The sequence below is a fragment of the Calidris pugnax genome, unplaced genomic scaffold (assembly GCF_001431845.1).
Source record: "Calidris pugnax isolate Ruff unplaced genomic scaffold, ASM143184v1 scaffold8, whole genome shotgun sequence".
Taxonomy (NCBI): domain Eukaryota; kingdom Metazoa; phylum Chordata; class Aves; order Charadriiformes; family Scolopacidae; genus Calidris; species Calidris pugnax.
The window spans coordinates 7,636,301-7,655,326 of NW_015090830.1; the positions used below are offsets into that span (position 1 = coordinate 7,636,301).

The window sequence follows — 19,026 nt, forward strand, 5'->3', positions numbered from 1 at the left end:
AACTGGAGAAAGAAAAGGACTAAAGGGATTAAAATGACAGACAGTTTGAAATACAGGTATGAAAACACACAGCTTGTCCATAATACAGCTGGATCTCCAGTCTCACCTGATGTGAGGGATTTAGCCAAGGATGCTTTGCAATGTTGCACAATTTACGATGTTGCCCTAACCCACCACTGCACTTTAGCTCTAGCTGGAAAATAAAATGTGCTAATGTCTCGGCTCATTCAACAGTAAAACAGCAGAAACTGCTGAGGAATGAGTTTTAAGGCCCACATTTGCTTCTACTGCAACACATTTACTTCTGTTACAGTTCATTGTGCACAGTACTAGCTAAAACTGACAAAGAGCATGGTTCATATGAATGTATTGACTGTAAGCTGCAGCAGCTGAAGAGCCAGCATGATTTGACTCGACAAACACTGCTGTGGTAAATTTCCGATGGAGAGGAAGGGCAGACTCTAAGGGTGGCAACGTTATAAATCAACAAATCTACACATGCCACATCTTGTGAGTTTAGACTAAGGATAATATAAACCTCTAATTTTATATCTGGGTACTTAGATCATGATGAAAGAGTGAATTCAGTCATCTTTAAAAAACATTGGTTATCATTTACTTTTCACTGTCCCGCCTGATTATTTCAAAAACTTTCAGGTTCTCTGCTCTTGCCCTCACACCCCAGTCTGGGGATAAAAAAACCTCTAAGCAGCTATAGGTACCTGTTATAGGTACCTGCTCATTTTACTGGCAACTCTATTGCAGTAGAGAGGAGCTTCGATGAGCCAACATGTCCTTTCTAAACAGCCTTTCTAAATAAGTTGTGCAGATGTATCCTGTCAGGGGCCTTTATTAATGTGATTATTGTGCATTTTCCTTGCCTTATCTTGGGGCTCTGTTTCTGCCTCCCAAAGCATATAATGCATTTATAGCAGAAGATCAACAGTTGTACTTCTCAACAGCTTGCAAGGAAAGTTCATTATACCTTTTCTGTTACTTCACATTTTCTTCTTCAAGAGAACATTGTTTCATAAACATATTTCATTGATATTTAAATTAATCTACCTTTGTGGTTGTAGCTGAGAAGACTATAGCAGAAAGAATCACATTTACAGCTGGGTTTCGCACAAGCTTTCAGAATAAGTTAGTTTTACGGAGATCAAATTCTCCAAGATATTAATGATCTAAAATTTATCTGATTTTACTGTGTTTTTTTCCTACCTGGACTAAATGCAAACTTTGGAGATAAGTCAATGCTATTACAGAAAGCAATTATAAAGATCTTAATAGAGGTTCCTATTAGCCTTTCTATTCATAGGTCACAAAGCCACATAGCAGAGGAAGTAATTCAACTTCATTCAGAATTCTTTGCACAAATTTATGCAATGGCAAATATTAAGCAGAATACCATAGATTAAGCTGATTTCTCTAGCCTTCTGTTGAGCTAATATAAAGACCAGTATCAGATAAAGAAAATATCCTGTCTGCCCTAAAGTAGCTCAATTCTTCATCTTATCTGGTTGGCATTTTGTGCCTTTGCAATACTATATGGAATCAAATATGACAGTTTTCTCTGGCGTACAGTAAAAAGCTTCCTTTAAGTCTTACAAGGCCCATTTCAGAATTAAAGTAGCAATACTAAGCAGTCTGGTCCTGGAAAAGCAAAGCAATGTAAATGAAAATAACTGTAGAATACAAAATAGAGGAAATATCAGTTGCTACACAGAGACCAGCTCAGAATAGGTTACCATAGAGCCTGCACTGTTAAATGTCTGCTCTGGGGGACCAATTGTGCAGAGCAAGAAGTCGTGTCTGTTGGAGCTGTGTTTGCATATGGCAGGAAATTGATAACTTTTTTCAGATGGATGGACTTCTCTAAACGATACTGAATACACTGAATAAAGCACATTTATCACGGGTCAATTTTCTTGATTTAACAAGTGGAAAATACTGAATGCTATCTGGATGCTGACCCACATAGTGCACTTACAGGCATATGGAGACCTGCTTAGCAATGGGTGGAAAGGAAGGAAGAAGAGTATTTCAGGCTCCAAGTAATTTCCCTTTCTCTCCATCTCTCCTTACAGTGGAAAATGTTTAGTTTGCGTTCCAGAAAAAAACACTCTGTAAATAGATATATATTTTTATATATAAGGGTATATTTTGACAGCCACATTATAGAGTATACAAAAATGGAGTTCATGGGTACACCTTATTGTTCGAAGGAATATTCTTCAATGTATTTACTTTAATACATGCAGAATTAAAGTATGGCATCTCACATGCTTCAAAAAGAAATTCATGGCAGGTAATGACAGGGGATGTGGTTGTGAACACAACACGGGATGGGGGGATGGGATGGTAAAGGTGGAGATGGAGGCAAAAATCAGAGCTTGTTGGGTTTTTTTTCCCCTATCTTTTTTTTTTTCCTCTCAGTGACTTCCTATTCCCTAACAGCCAGGTCACCTCTTTATTTCACTGTGGAAATCTTTCTCAGTATCTTTTTCTCAGTAAAAGGTAAAAGTTGTCTGTGTTAAAGCAGCCATTTAGCCACCATGAAAGATACTTTCCATCTGTCTGATGAGTATTTCACTTCCATTTAAATTTTCACTGATATGGCACTCTCTTAAATACCTGTGGAAATTGAAAGCCCATACCTTGGCATAGCACTCTGTGACTGATCGCAAGCAATTTGACTCTTGGAGTGATTTTTTAAAAATATTCCTTTCTGACGGAATGTGAAGTGTACTTTTCTTTTGGAATTTAAAGGTGTAGATAGGCCTTTTAAAGAGAACATGTCACAATCTGATCAGATATTTAGTGGAAGATGTATTAAATGAGGTAATTTGTTATCAGAGGAATAATCCTGTAATTCTGAAAGAAATTCTGCTTTGTGTATTTCCTTTACATGGTGAGGGGTCTTTGAAATCAAGACTTTTGGCAGCATGGTTTAAGCCTCATCCCACCTGTGGCTGTGAGCTTCCTCCTTCCTTCAGAAATAACCCCTTGCTGACTGGTGTTACTTCTCAATACAATCTTAGTTTCATATAAAGGTGAAGTTCTATTTTCTCTTAGCAAGAAATGGGTAGTAAAGTAAAATCAACCTAATGTGTCAAAACTGTGATTTGATTTTTTAAGAACATGTGTCAGAGTATTTGTGGCCTTAAGGAATGAATTAAGCTGCTCTCTTTTGTATATTCAATAATAAGAATCTCCTAATTTAATATAGTAAGCAATGCAAATATTACTTCTCCTCCTCCTTTTTCTTATGACAGGAGATGGTGCATATTAACTGTGACCTTAGTTTAAATGATGTGCTACCATCTGAGAAAGGTCTCTGTGTTATTCCAGGATTACCTTACTTGATACTTTCACCTTTCTACCAGAAAGCCTGGCAGTACTACTTTTTCATCACAGACAAGGAGGGGTTTCAAATCAGCTTATGCAGGGAGCTTCAAAGTCTCCTAATATGCTTGGTCCAGGGTAGCAGAGTTTCTTTCATGTGGTTTCTCAGGTGGCTTTGCATTTTTATATTTCAGAATGTCAGACCAACCAGGCTATGCTCACACTGCATGCTCTAACTGTCAAACTAATGTCAAGTCGTAATTATGAGATTTTTGAGTTGATCCCATGTGACTGGATTTTCAAAACAGAACAGAGGTAAAGGAGTCCTGAAGTTCAGCAAGTAATTTTCTGATGGTCAGAAAGGAGCAACACGAATGATCATTGCCAGAATATAATGTAAATTTAAAGTCTCTTACTGCTTCCTGAATCAAGCATTCAGTGTGTGTGCTGCATACTCCAGAGCATAAGACTTAATTCAAAGAATGTTATTAGCATAACTTATTCTGTTTTGCATGACTTCCTGTACAATTTATGCTCACATTTTAGGAAAAAAAAAAGATTTCTTATATATATGTGAAAATATCATAGTGTTAAAGCAGTTCAGAATCATTTTACTAGTGTACTAGTAAATGCTTTCTATGGCAATCCAATACAGTTGCTGTATCTATAAACAAATATAAGTTCTTCTGCATAAGAAGAATGCAAAATATGCCTAGGCTTGTACCTTAGTTCAGCCTACAAAGATGAGCAGCATAAGGCTCAATGAACTGAAATCAATCTTTGGAGGTGCCTGCCTCTCTTTTCTGACTTAAAGACAGCGTTTTAGTCATCTCAAGGCCCTAAAAACAAGCAGGAAGAATTTGGGCCAGTCATGATCTTATTGATGGAAATGAGGGATGATGGTGAATTTTGGATGTCACATTGCCCAGGAGACACCCAGATGTCTGGGTGTTTTTTTGTCGCTTGAGCTGGTGTGAGCCTCACTGCTGGCACCTGCTTAGGAGACCTCTTCGTGAAAACGGATAAGTGAACTGAGTGCTGTGCATTGGTAGTGGTGCATTGGCAGTCTCCTAAATTGGCTCGGAAAGGTGTGGGATATCATCCTAATATAGTCAAGGCAAGAAAACTACTGCTTGGAAATGTTCGCTCACGTGAAGCAAAGTTTTAGTTACTAATGAACCCATAATGCTGCTTTAAGCTTTTATTTGCATGTCTCAAGGCAAAGTGCAGAGAAGGCTGCTGTCGTTCTCATTTTACAAAGCCAGAGGTGCAGCCAGCAGTAAGATCTTCAAATTACCTGGCCAGATGCACAAAACTGCCAGAGCCAGGGGGACTCGGTCTGGGTCATTCTTGGGATGTTCCTTCCTCAGCCCAGCGCCTCTGCACAGAAGAGGCTTACACACTATGGTAACACCTATGCCAAAGACAGTTGCATAGCCTGGCCTGCAGATCTGCTGACCTACTACATCTACCTCTGTGGGATCACAGAGCAGTAGAAAGGTCTGTGTCCTGGCCTGCACACTTGGAGGAACCCAGCAAGAAGTTACATTTTCCTACAGCAGGTATGAGCTACAGCATTGCTGCTGCCGCATGGTCAATGGTCCCCTCTCTCCTTGTGGGACCTGCTGTGTAAGATCTCAGAAGCCAGTCCAGAAAAAAAATGAAGCACCTGTGCATACTGTCAGCACAAATACTGATGGCAACTGAGACCATACAAGAAATCCATGATTGTTGAGTGTTTAGATTAACAGTCTGTCCTGGCTTGGGGTGGAGCAGAGCCAACTTTCGGTCCAGTGAGAGAGGCTCCCACTTATATTTGTTGCTGTGGCACCATGGGTCAGCTGATTTGGTTGTTTACCCTGTGGAGGGGTTGCTTCTGTGGGGAGGAGTGGACAGGTCAGGCGACCCAAACTGACCAATGGGGTATTCAATCCCATGCCATCTTGAGGGAGCAAAGGGTCAGCACTTTTTCAATGGCTGATTCTTTAATGGCTCTCTTTCTTCAATGACCAACATCTGAGGAGGACCCTGGCTGTTCGTCTGCCTTTGCTCCCTATCAGTGTGTTCCAGAATCCAGTTTCCATCCATTGCTGAGTCCAGTATGGAACTTCCCTAGTACTCGCTGGGGACATCTTGCTATATCTTGCAATAACTTATCTATTTCATTATTCCCTTTTTGAATTTTATTATTAGTATTCATAGAAGTAGTATATTTTTTCAAACTCTTAAATCTTTTTATCTCTCTCCTTGGAGTGAGAGGTGGGGAAAGCATCAGTCTTCTTGTCATTGGCCAATCCGGCCTAAACTGCGACAGAGTCCTAAAATACCTTTGTTTCTGATATATATATTTTAAATGCCTCAAACTTTGAAAAGCTATGAAATACTGTATCTTCAGTGCAGAAAAACTTTAGTAACAGTGTATCCAGTGAATGTACCGAGTGAAGAGGGAAGGATTTTGTTTGTCTATCCAGAAAAATAGTTACCCCTTCAAGTTATCCCATCCCCAACAACTTTAGGACTGAGGGATTGTTTTCCTTGCTGAGCTTATTTACGTGTCTGGATTTTGCCTGTCATAATGCAGTGTTAGGAACTATGAACTACTTGACAGCTCCACATGATGAACTTAAAGTTCGATACAAGGCTGTTCAGTTCTTTCTTCCATACTTGTGAATACAAGGCAGGACTGCAGGGGAAAAGACCAGTGTCCTTTGAAGTATCTTGGCAGCAGGAGGCTGATACTGGTGACAGCTTCAAAAGCCCCCCACTAATAACCTCAAGATCCTAACTGCCATTCAGCAATATTTTATGGCCTTTGCCCGCTCACATTCATTTCATCTTTATTTTTATGATAAAGAATGAATGTCCTTCAATCCACAAGTTACATCTCAGAGGACAGCCAGGCTTATAGAAAAGAAATAATCAAATAACCCTGCCAGACTCCAATCTTCAAACCCCAAATTCTTTTACAATGGGAAGATACTTTATTTTTTTTAATAAAGTACATATGCATTCAGAATAGTAAGGAAATAGAATTATAAACCCTATTTACTTCATGTATTGCAATAATTCTCTAATTATTCTAAAATATTCTGGTCTTTTTTTTTTTCTTTACACTGTTAGCAAAATGTCTATGTATTTCTGCTTGTTGATATGTAGAAAATTAGGTCCTCTGTCTTTAACAGGAGACACTGCTCACACAGAACTGTGCCAAATGGTTGTCCTACTACTTAATGTGCAAAAGGCAGACACTCAGCGAGGCTGAAAACAATAAAATGACTAAGCAGAAATGATGGCAAAATATTGCACAGCTGGCAACACTCATTTCATGGGAAGTTCATATAATTTATGTTCTGATGACAGTCTTCTGAGTTAGGAGCTGAAACAGAAATGTATAGAGCATAAAATTCAAGAATAGTAACCCAAATCAAAAAAGCAAAGCAAGAAAACTGACACAAAACAATACAACAGGCTTTTTCTATCTTTATATGAATGGCTAAATATCAGTCGAGTTGGAACTATCAAAGACTTAGCCTAAGTAGCAATACTATGCACTAAACAATCTTTTAGATACACTTCTTTGATATTAACATCTGAGGCATAATTGTTACGTCTTGCTAAATTGTTCTGAAGGTTTCAGTTAAGGTCAAGACTCTCTGGGAATGGCTTTCAGATTCTGCAGCATTTCATTGTAGGAAAAGAACGATACTGTAGCAAAAATGATGGAATTTTTTTTAAAGTCATTTATATTTCAGAATGAAGAGTTGTTGTGTAGATAACATTAACTTTTTAGAGAAGTGAAATATAGCTATGGTATAAAGTTTTTTGAAGGCTCAGGAAATTTATTTTTTTTAGTTTGGCTATTTGTTTCATTACCCATTCATATTAGAAAATGTGGGGGTTTTTGGTTGTGTTGGTTTGGGTTTGTTTTTTTTTTTTTGTCTTTCTGTCCTCTTCCTTTCTTTGAAAGCTTGGATTCTCGTGTAATTCTACTTCTGCTAAAGGATGGATTTGAAGAAGTTTTTTTGCTTATATGTGTCACTGAAGGGTACCTTATTTTTCTTTACATATGATTAGGGAAATATAAACTGAGGGAAAAATGTTATTTTTTCCAGTTGTTTACTCATTATTCTTTGCCAGCCATAATGTACATGTTGTCTTAGCAGAACAATGGTAACATGTATTGCAAGCCTTCAAACCAAAGTTTCCACTGTCTTTGTAACAAGGGATTTCTTAACCCGTTGCTCGGGATGGATATAAGTCTGGTGTGTCTTACCACAAAATATCGCTTCTGGTGGCAGCTGTTTGGGTCACTGTACATTGTTTCTGCCCTTTAGGGCGCCGGATACCTAAATTAATTTAACCATAAAATAAAATAAGCTCCATTTCAATCCTTAACCATTATTTAGCACCATACCTTAATTTTGGTTGTAAGCACTGGTGAAGAAGAAACCTTCTAAAATAAGTGTTAGCTGTAATAGCCGCTTTTTAATAAGCACTTATTAGGCACTCTGAAATGTGAGTCACATCTTACCTCCCATTATTAATCAGTTTTGTTTAGCCTGCATTCTGTTCTCAGCCCTGGTGGTTTCTCTTCATTGCCTTCCATGGGACAGAGCTAAAAAGTAATAAAATAAAATCGCAAGTTTGAAGGGAAAACTATATACTTGTACAGTCACTTTTCACTGTGTTGCTTATCTATTATCAATTTAATGCCGAAGTAATTTGGATTATAATTAAACAATTTGTTCTCAGTCAGTGATGGATATTAGGATATTAAGGATATAACTAATATAAGGATATTAACTTTGCCAAGCAAAAAATTTTGCCATTGTGTTCTCATCTGTATCCAGCATTCCTTACAGCAACCAAGAATAAGGTATATAGTGGGATAACTGTTAAATGAAAAGGCTGAAGCCTTGAAAATGCTGCATTGCTTAGTTTCAGGGTCAGGCTTAAGCTAAGTATCTGCTAGTACTAAAGAAGGGAGGGTGTGTGTGTATGTGTATATATACATATAACAGCTGTTCCTGGGGGAAGCTGGACATTGGATAAGTTAAAGAAGGTACCACATGCCATCAAGTTGTGCATGGTGAAGCTGGGTCTTGTTGACACAGTGCCAGACTGTATTTTCGTGACACTAGAAATGGAATACTGTTATGGTCTACAAACCAGCACAATTACATTACCGAGGCTGAGCAATGGTAAGTAAACTTCTTCAAAAAACTTTATTTGAAATTTCCTTCCAGTGACTATTTTAAGTAGGAGGATTTCTGTTAATAAGTGCCATCATGCTCTAATAGAAAACAGTTATGCTTCATATAGACAGATTAGTGAAGAAAATTATTAATTTGTCTCTAATGACAGAACTGGTTGTGTTGTAGATGTACTCCCATTTTCTATCTTATTTTAAAATGTATCGTGCTGTGCTCTTTGAAGACTAAGATGTTCTTGTTTTTTTGCTTTTTTTTTTTTAGATAACAGGTGACTGCCTTTCTTCAGTGTTTTCCTTTGGTGTTCTGATTTGAGACAATATATTAGAAATTACATTCTAATTTTAAATACCATTTTCAGTCACAGTTTTTTGTACTAGCATATATAATTGCTAGAGGAGAAAAACAATTGGTGCAGTATGTTTTATTTTTTATAATCTCTCATTCACAATGCATTTTGGAGTCCTCTGCAAAACTTTTGAAGAACAAAGGAAGCGAACAATCCTTAGAAGAAGGATCCTTAGAACAATCCTTAAAATCATATTGTTGCGCTTTACTTCTTTTTGAACACCTCTGCAAAATACACGAGATAATGTGGAAAAATTTCATTGATTTCTTTAATTTCATTTGCTTTGCCTGAGTCGGTCGGTAGCTGTGCAGTTGAGAGGAGCTGCTTGTGTCCGCTCAGCCCTCACTCAGCACGCCCCAGTCCTCGGGAGCTCAGAAGCTCCCGGGTACCAGCAGGTCTGTCAGCTCCAACCTTCACAGTGCACAAACCGCCTGTCATACTTGTTTGAATTGGGGGCATCAGTTCCTCTTCTGGTCACATTCTGTTGTTAAGGTATGATCCTTTATGCCCAAGTAAGGAAGAGACAAGAAACGCCCTATATTTGCTGTCATACCTCACGGGCAGCTACTGCTGGCCCCTTGTCAGGTTGACCCCAGTACAAATGTACATGATGAGTCCTTCAGTCTCATCTGAAGTAGCCAGTCCTACCACCTCCAGGCAGGTATGTCTCAAATTATTAGGTATGCCCAGGGTGCAGAAGATGATAGAAAATGGGTTGAAAACTTTTTGCCTTGTTGCAGAGGGTATCAATAAGTGATGTCGTGTCTGGAACAACCTTCTGCTCGCTGAATGGCACCTGTGTGTGCCCACATGGTTGCCCCGAATTCTCCACAGCAGAGCGCATTGTTGTTTTGTATTGATTTTGTACACCCACTACTTTTCACAGCTGTTTCACTGGAACATCATGTGAGTCTCCATCTTTGAAGCTGACTGTTGAGATGACTGAAATCCAGGGATTTTAACTCATTCATCTAATTGATATTTTTTTTTTTTAAATTTCTCTTTTAAAATGCCTGCTAATGAGCATGTTCTTCCTGTCAGGGCTGACCTTCCTTACTGGTACCTCCAGTAAGGTACCAGTTAGTACTTCATGCTTTTTTTCCAGGAGTCAACAGCTTTTTCTCATTTACTTCCTGGAGAGAGTCAAAATGGCTTTTAATCATCTCTAAGATGTGTTTCCAAAGCCAGCTCTCTCTGTGGACCTGCAGGGAAAGAAATCAGACAAAGCTGTCATGTCCCTGGAGTTTCTTCTTGAGGAAATATTCATTAACGGCAGCAGCACAGGGAAAAGCTGACACTATTTTTCTTTAACATATCAAGGACAAACAAGACTATCAAATAAGTAAACATAACGCAAAACAAAAGGAATCTGAATGATACAGTATTTGTGTTTCCCAGACATGCCTCTCCCCTTTGTTTTATTATTTGTATTGCAATGGTACAAACCAGGGCACCGGCACGCTCTGTGACACAGAAGGGTCCCTGCTCCCAACTATTTTTTTTTGCAGGTTTCCAAACCTGCAAAGTTCCCAAAGCCTGCAGGTAGGCAGTCCTGCAGAAGTCAGAAACTAAACAAATGGAAATGATGATTTTTCAGGTGTTTTTATTTTTTTTTTAGCTGATTTTTGAATGTCAATGAGTCATTATATTTAAATGAAACTCTAGGTCTGTCTAACTCTTACTAACAGTTAAGCACATGCCTAGATGGTATTCTGAAATCAGGGCAGTCTGGAGACAGTGCACTGAATGTAAAACTGATGTAAGCAAATGCAGGTCTTATTGAGTTTCTCAGGAACAAATAAGCGGCACTAAAAATGACATGTGGATTCTAAGAAGCTCTAAAATGCAAATCAGAGTAATTTTCACATCTCAGAAGGTACACAAAACAAATACATTGTTTTGGCCTTATCTTTATAATCAGACCACAAAGAGAAACCTCTTTTGTTTATGATGCTGTGATAATTTGTATTATAAGGGTCTAGAAAGAAGTCATTAACCAACTATAGTTCTGACTAAAATGGATCAAAATCAATTATCTTTTCTTTTTCAGCATGTATTTCTGAAATTTTTGATGGCAAACAAACCCCTCAGTGAAAGTCACTAACTAAGCAAATTCGCTATAAATGCTACAGTAGCTTTGCGAAACAGTAGCCTCTGCTGCATATGCAAAGAGAATATTTTCTTGATTTCAATTTATCCAGTTAATTAAAATAGATTACTAGGTCATCCACAGTTGAAAAGAAGTAGGAAAGCTTTTTTTTTTTTTCCTCTTATTTTCAGTCTCTATGTAGAAGTGAGGTAAAAGGAGTCGTCTAGACATGGTGTTGGGGGATATGGCGTAGAGGAGAACTTTGTAGAGTGGTGTTGATGGTTGGATTTGATGACCCCAAGGGTCTTTTCCAACCTGAATGATTCTATGATTCTATAAAATCTACCAGTCTGAAAGTCTTATAGGTACCTCTGCCTGTGAACAATAAATTCAATCCACTCACTTTTCTTAGTGTCAGTTTAAATTAAATTCTAAGTATATTATGATAAATGTAAGTTTAGAATTTATTGGGAACATTTGAAGTCTTTTTTTTCTTTTGCATTTGTTAATATCGTCAGCCCTTAGACTGTCAGAGTAGAAGTTGCTGCCTGATAATTCATATTTTACAGTCCTTTTCAACTGTGTTTCCTATAGTTTAACCTACAAATAAAAATGACTAAAGTTAATACTTTCACTGTCCTCCTTTGAGGTTCTTGCTGCTCGTTTCCTCTTCTGTGCTGTAAAGGGCATTGTGCTGTCTGGGCAAGAAAGCAAGCTGTGGGGTGATTTGGATTAAAGCAGACTTTTAAATATATGTATGTTTATAAATCTATACATACAGAGAGTGATTATACATATATGTGTGTATATTTCTGGATTTATCTAGATCAATATGATTTCACTGTTTGACCATAGAACTATAGTTAAAGGCTCCAGATAAATGGCTGAAACTTATGTGAAGGTAGGAGGGAGACTCAATTACTTCCTTTTGTGCCAGCACCCTCTTTCCTGACATAAAGTGTATGTTAAATTGCAACCCTAAACTGCTTCTTAACTGCAAAGAGATATGTGCTTCTGTATCAAGGTAAAAAAATACAGATTAGAGGTCACAAATCTACTATATAGAGAGGTACATGTAGTTTTTGCTTCTGTATAACTAGTCAATGCCGATAAGATGCATTCCTATTTGAAGCTTCCCTAGATTTGCTAATATGAGCAGAAAGTAGTGCCTCCTTTCTACTAAAATGCTTACTTAGAAGAACACACAATCAATAATTGATTTATCTTAATGAGATAATTCAGCTGTTTTTACTTAGGGTAAAAATATCTGGGCTCTTTCTGCTGATTCCTGAGGGTGTAGAAAGCTGACCTGGAATTTTCTAGCTTTATTTAAAAAAAAAAAAAGGGGGAAAAAAAAAAAAACAATTCATTGTTTTCCAGATAATATTATGATATTGTCAAAGTACCTCTATTTAGGTAAATTTGTTAGTTTTAGACGTTAAGCTTAATGTCAGGTAAAAAAATGAAAAATAAATGACAGAAAAAAATTAAAAACCTGAACTGGAAATGCAGCATGAAAACACTGATCTGAGCTGAATTTTGGGAAGTAAAGTAGGAGAGTTTTTAGTTCACTAAAATTCTCAAGGTATTACTTTTTTTATCAAATGGAACAAGAATTGTTTTAAATAGTTCACATTGTTGTAGCATGGGAAGAAGGTATTAATGATTCTTTGCATATTTGTAAGAAAGAATGTACATTCATATCATATTACTTAAGAAATATTTATTAGACACTCAGCTAAAATATTTAGATGCTGTCCCTTACAGAAATAGTATGAAAGCAGAATACTTGACTTCTATTGCCTCCATAGAAAATGGAATGAACAATAATGTTTTGTGCTGTGTATTTCAAAGCAACAGATATTTGAGGTGGAACAAATATCTCTGCAGTGTGCCACCCTGTTTCACATACTCATGAATATGTAAAGAGAAAGCTCAACTGTTTATGGCATTTTTTAGGGCATGGATCCCCATGTATTTTTTTTAGCAGCAGCAAAACAGACTTGTGTAGTTACCACCTACTCTGCTTGTTACCATATTCACCACCACGTGGCTCTTCCAGAGCAGACACCGCCATGAAGTTTTCTTTTGAATGAACTGTGAACTGTCTGAATTTAAAAGAACACTCCAAAAAACTTACAAATTATTCCAATATGTGCTTTATAATTTCACTAAATCATTTCTTAAGTTCCTTTAGCATTTTAAATATACAGTTGGAAAACACAATCCCATACATACACAGATACACTGACCGCCATGTTTTTTAAAAGATTCTTATTGAGTCTTGAGCTGCTCAAAGTAATTGAGAAAAGGGCCTATCAAATTGCATCAAGGGCCTATCAAATGCTTGTTCAGCTCTAAAACTGTAATTGTTGGCAAGTATATGTTACACAGTTACATCACTATGATTATATGCACCTGCACTGTCTCTAATCTCTTTGGTTAGAGCTGCCTGTTTATTTGATGGTCACTTCACAGCCCTGTTTCACTGTTTCTGCAGGTATGGAGTTGTGGCCATTTGTGATTTGTTTTATTCACTGTAGTAAAGCTAAAAAATGGATGCCTTGAAGTGTTATATAATTATTATGTTGCTCTTCCAGCATTTATAAATGAGGGATTTAATATTTCAGATAGCTGTAACCCTTATGAACACTGTATTTGAAACAAACCTATGAGATTAGGTTGTAGAGATCAAGAAGCAAAATTTCATGGAAGGAATTACATCACAGACAGTAGCTGAGCAGCTAAAACTTCTATATAATGCACATTACACTTACAATTCAAAGTACTTAGATTAATTTCATCTCCCATTGAGTTCCAATTATAAATGGTACTTCAGAATATTTTTAAAAGCTTTTTAAACATCACTGGTTTTGCACACCTCCAAATTTATGGACATAAAATTACTGAAGCTATTCATTAAAAAAATCATACTAAGGGAAAAAAAAGCTTCTTATGACTGCTGATTCCTCAAAGCACTGAGGTATGCAGTTAACCTCAATTGAAATGGATGGAAATTTAGTACTTATGTAAGAACTGAAGGGTCTCAAGACAAAGACATGAATTGAGTGCCAGTGTAGACACACACCCACTCTTGATGGAATAAGTCAAAGTGCTCTGCTGAGCTGGCATCTGCTCAGCTGGTGAAGCTCCTTATGATGAGGGCAGGATGATTAATTCTAAATCCGTATCAGTGTTTTCAAAATTAGGGACATCAGTTTTATTTGCATAAGTTTCACTGGAAATGAAACGGTCTCCCCCACAACCTTCCCAAATTTTCTTCTTCTCACCTATTTATTCTACTGGATCTTACTTTGGGGATTTTTTGAGACATTTAGTAAGAACAACTGGAAATGGATAGGATTTGAGGATGCACATACTGTTTCTGTATGTATTGTACCCTATGCCAGCAATTTCACCAGTTTGGGAGGATGAAAATTCTTTTTCCATCTTGCCATAATTGGAAGCTGTAAAAATAAGCCAAGACATTTGGTCCTCAAAGAACTTTTTCATTAAATTATTTAAGGACAACTTTACAGTTTATTTTCATTCTTCCCTGCTTCCCTCTTCCCTGTATCTAATTTGGGGGAAGGGAGAAAAAAAAAATCACAGTCTGCTCCATATGGTGCAAAGAAACACATAGTTACTTGGCTGACTTTAGTAGTGCTTTTTATATTGTGTATACTGCTATAAGTAGCAAGGATAAACAAATTGACTGCAATAATAATTTTGGACAGGTATCTGTAAAGTTAGTGATGTTCTCTATGCTTTTTTTCTTTTTTGTTACTCAAAGAACAACCACTAGTTTTTCTTGATAGTGAAGGCTTTTTACAAGTTATTTGTAGTATTATCTTTTTTTTAGGTGACATTAAGCTAGAGTATTACAGATTAGTTCTTATTGTACTTAGCCCTAACTGCACACAATAGCAAATACAGCCTAGTCATTGTGCTCTGAAAAAATGTTGGGTGGAAATTTTCAAACAACTTGCTTCCTCTGCAATGATGCTAATTCACTGAAACTAATTGTTGCTATGAATGGTTAAATTTTGACAAATCTGCTAAATTGACATTTTCTCAAATACCTTGAAAATTTTCAGTATTAAATTAAGTTTTTAAATGGAACAAAAATCCATTCTTTCAATTCAAAACTCTTAGGTTTAGATGGTTGAGCTTATTGTGGTAAAGAATAGTCAGATCAAATAGAAGTAACTGTAGTCAGAATACAAATTTTGTCTTTTAAAGAGAGAGGGAGTATTTACAACACAACTATTTTTAAGATATTGCATTTTATTTTCAGCTTGCAAAAGAATTACTTTTAAATATCATATTTTTAGTGTATATGTAATCCGTTGGTCAGATAGTTTTGCCATTAGTGTTCATTGCCGTGTATTAATTAGGTCTTTTCCCCATATCAGTGCATTATAAAGGCAGTTCAAAATGCTGTTTCTGATACAGGTCTAACTGTCAGATGCAGCACTGATTCTCCATCATCACCTTCTGTGTTTATCCATATTCAGAGTGTCAGTGCCCTCAATGCACATGTGCAGAAAGAATACATCCCATTGAATTGTCTATTTGGATGTGACAGTTTGAGATGCTCTTGTTGTCATACTGCAGGAACTGCTAATGATATTTTGTGGGCTGTTAATCTTTGATACATAAGCAACAAAAAAATTTCATCTATCTTTCATATATGAATTTGGAAAAAAGATAGGAAATAAACATTCAAGCGTCTAGCTTAATGGAAATGTAAGAGTTCTGAATTAGTTTTGTAACATTTGCGTTATATCAGTACATCAATTTTCTATTGGATTTTCTTCTAAATGGAGGCTTTGGAATTGAGTTGTACTTTATTGTGATGTATGTAAGGGTGAAGATCCAAGAGAAATTTAAACCTAGTTAAACCCTAGTTGAGAAAAAAACTACCTATCTCACAAATGAAGCTTGAATAATCAAGTGCAGCATTGCAAAAGAAAAATGTGAATTTTAAATTTGTTCCCCTTCCTCTAGGGAAAAACACAACAAAGACATAGACGACCACTCACACAGATTAGTTGGGTTTTTTTCTTATTAACTTAATATATACATACAAGCATGTGTATGTATTACTCTAGTTTAGCTGACAGCTCCAGTTTTGTAGTGTTTACTTTAATTCACACAGCATTTTGCTAAATTTAAAAAAATATATTTTTTTGCTCTAACGTGCTCTGCAGATTGTATGAAAATGACATCTGGAGAATTGTTCTTGAAGATAACCACTTCAAATTTCAAGCTAAGGTAGTCACTTAGGATCACAGTTGTATATCACAATATTTCAGTATAAAAGAGCCAGTCAGATTCTCAGCAATCAGTAAAGCAAAGATTAAAGCTTTTTGCAGTATAAATCAAAATTCGTTTAGCTTTACAGTTCTTCAGGTTTCTTATGCACAATTTTATTTATAGTTTTAAATTTCTATACATAAAATTCTATTTTTATATATATATAAAAATTATAATTTTTCATTCTTCAGGCAAGTTGAATATGAGTCAACAGTGTGCCCTGGCAGCCAACAGGCAGGACCCATGACCCTGTGGAGAGAGCAACCCATGCTGGAGCAGGTTTGATGGCAGGACTTGTGACCCCGTGGGGGACCCACACTGGAGCCATCTGTTGCTGAAGAACTGCACCCCTGTGGAAAGGACCACGTTGGAGCAGTTCATGGAGTACTGTCTTCTATGGGAGGTAGCTCACACTGGAGCAGTGGAAGACTGCCAGCAGGAAGGAACAGCAGACATGAGTGATGAACTGACTGCAAGTCCCATTCCCCATTGCGCTGTGCCACTGGTAGGTAAGACGTAGAGAAATCAGAAATGAACTTGATCCTGGGAAGAAGGGAGGGATGGGGAAAAGGTGTTTTAGGATTTGGTTTTATTTCTTATTACTCTGATTTGATCAGTAATAAATTAACTTCCCCAGGTCAAGTCTGTTTTGCCTGTAGCAGTAATTGGTGAGTGATCTTTCCCTGTCTATCTCAACCCATGAGCATTTCATCATGTTTTTCTATTCCCCTGTCCATTTGAGGAAGAGGAGCAATAGAGTGGCTTGGTGGGCAGCTGGCATCCAGCCAAGGTCAACCCACCACGCTAGTTTTCAGACTTTTCAATTTTTCTCTTTATATTTCTAATCATATTTGACCATAAATACAATTACTGTCAATTCAGGGCACCTGCAGCTGCTTTAGAAATAAATGAAAGCTACAAGTATGTAACTGTTTTGAAAACACTTTTTTTTAATGCGTTGAAATATAGGCTGTTGTAGCTAACTCTAGGACAGTTTCATAGGATAAGACTTCTGCTTTTTAAAGAGCAATCACTGAATCTTATCTGTGAAGCCACAGCTGCAAGTTATATGGACAGCTTCTTAAGCGAGGAACACGCAGGACACATTACTTCCCAGGAAAAATAAATTAAAAACCAAATAAAGTTGCAGTTAACTGGTATTTGGAAGAACTTCATAACAAAGTGGAACACATTATAAATATAGCCAGATACCTCAAATCATGATTACAACAGAATATTTTAGATAAAGAAAAGGAAGAAATTGATTTATGTTTATTAGTTGATCTTATTTTCATTATTGCAATTCTTTGCTACATCTATAAATCAGTAACAGTTTTTCCAAGAGTTGATACTGAACTTATTTTCCCAATCTGTTTACAATAACTGTTTACATAATGCTCTATTAATGTGAATTTTTCTATTTTTTTTCTTTTTTTACGTCCTCCTTTTGTTTAGATTTTCTGTACAATGTGTAAAAAAGACCACAGATTCAGGAGAGACATTACACTCATTACGGAAAAGTTCAGGAGCATTGCTTATTTATATGCAATCAAACTTTGGAAACAGGACATAGCTGGACTATGTAGCATGGCCCTCCCTCTTGGTAGAACTTGTGGTGTCTCAGCCAGAGGATACAATTTAGGCCAGTAGTAAAGTAACACCATTTCAAACAGAATATTGTTAAATGAAGTTGTTCCCGAATATGGCTCTCCCCTAATGATAAGGGAAAATAACTTCAATTAATGACTCAGTAATTAATGTATTGTTTAAATAAACAGTATGGCTAATAATCTCTGTATTTTCAGTAGTGCATTTCATCTCTTCAATGACCTTCACTTATTTTCCAGGTCATAACTCATTTCATTTTTATTTCAACTAACTCCCATGTACATCTATACTTTTAACTCTAATTTTTACCGAGAACAGAATGAAAAATTTTGCCTCAGGTTTTTATCATCAAGGTATTTTGAATTAGCAGTACAAAATTTGTTATTAAAAAATACTACTTGGTCGTTTTTGTCCGTCTCAAGAGCTAAGGAATAAACACAAATCTAATATTGGAGTGACAGGAACAAGAGTTAGCTTTAAGATGTGCAGACTGTTGCACACTTTCCATCTATATCAATTACATTGTTGCTGTTCCCATCTCTTTGATTCCCAGAACTGCCTTCTAATGGTTTTAAGGAATACTACATGATTTAATCTCCAAATATTTTTACAGTAAACTGCGTAGCGAAAATACCGCTGACTTCTAGCCATAAACGAAATTTCTGGAGAGCAGATGAAAAGATGATGTAGCTAAGACTTGGCTCATTTAGCGGCAGAGTAGAACCAAAGAGCTGAACTCGTGCTCCTAAGGGAATCTGGGTAGCTGTGCTGGTGGTCAGTGATTTCCATACCCTGTTCCTGGATTAAACTCACATGTTCTCATCCCAGCACAGGGGATACGTATTAACAGCGCTGAAACTCATCTTTATTACGCTCTTCAGCTTTTCTCTAGTCTGGGCCAACCCAGAAAATCAGGGAGTTTTCCTAAGTCAAAGTCCTTCTTCTCGCTTTTGCAGACACAGTTTATTTATTTATTCTTTAATACTACATGAGCTAGACAAGCTTATTGTAATAATAGCCTAATTAACACATACTGCTGCACTATCAGGGATTGATTCTTCTTAATCCACCACCTTTTTTTTTGGTTATTCTTTTATGTTATCGGA

At 36.8% G+C, this 19,026-nt stretch overlaps 1 long non-coding RNA gene across 1 annotated transcript in view; it reads right to left on the bottom strand.

The window, feature by feature from the left end:
• Positions 1-7,619: 7,619 nt before the first annotated feature.
• Positions 7,620-19,026, bottom strand: part of LOC106887374 — a 28,960-nt gene continuing 17,553 nt past the window's right edge. Inside the window, exons 4-5 of the long non-coding RNA XR_001411869.1 lie at positions 7,877-7,960; positions 7,620-7,691 (exon numbers count right to left, since the gene is read on the bottom strand). This is a non-coding gene — a long non-coding RNA (uncharacterized LOC106887374). The remainder of the gene's footprint in view (positions 7,692-7,876; positions 7,961-19,026) is intronic.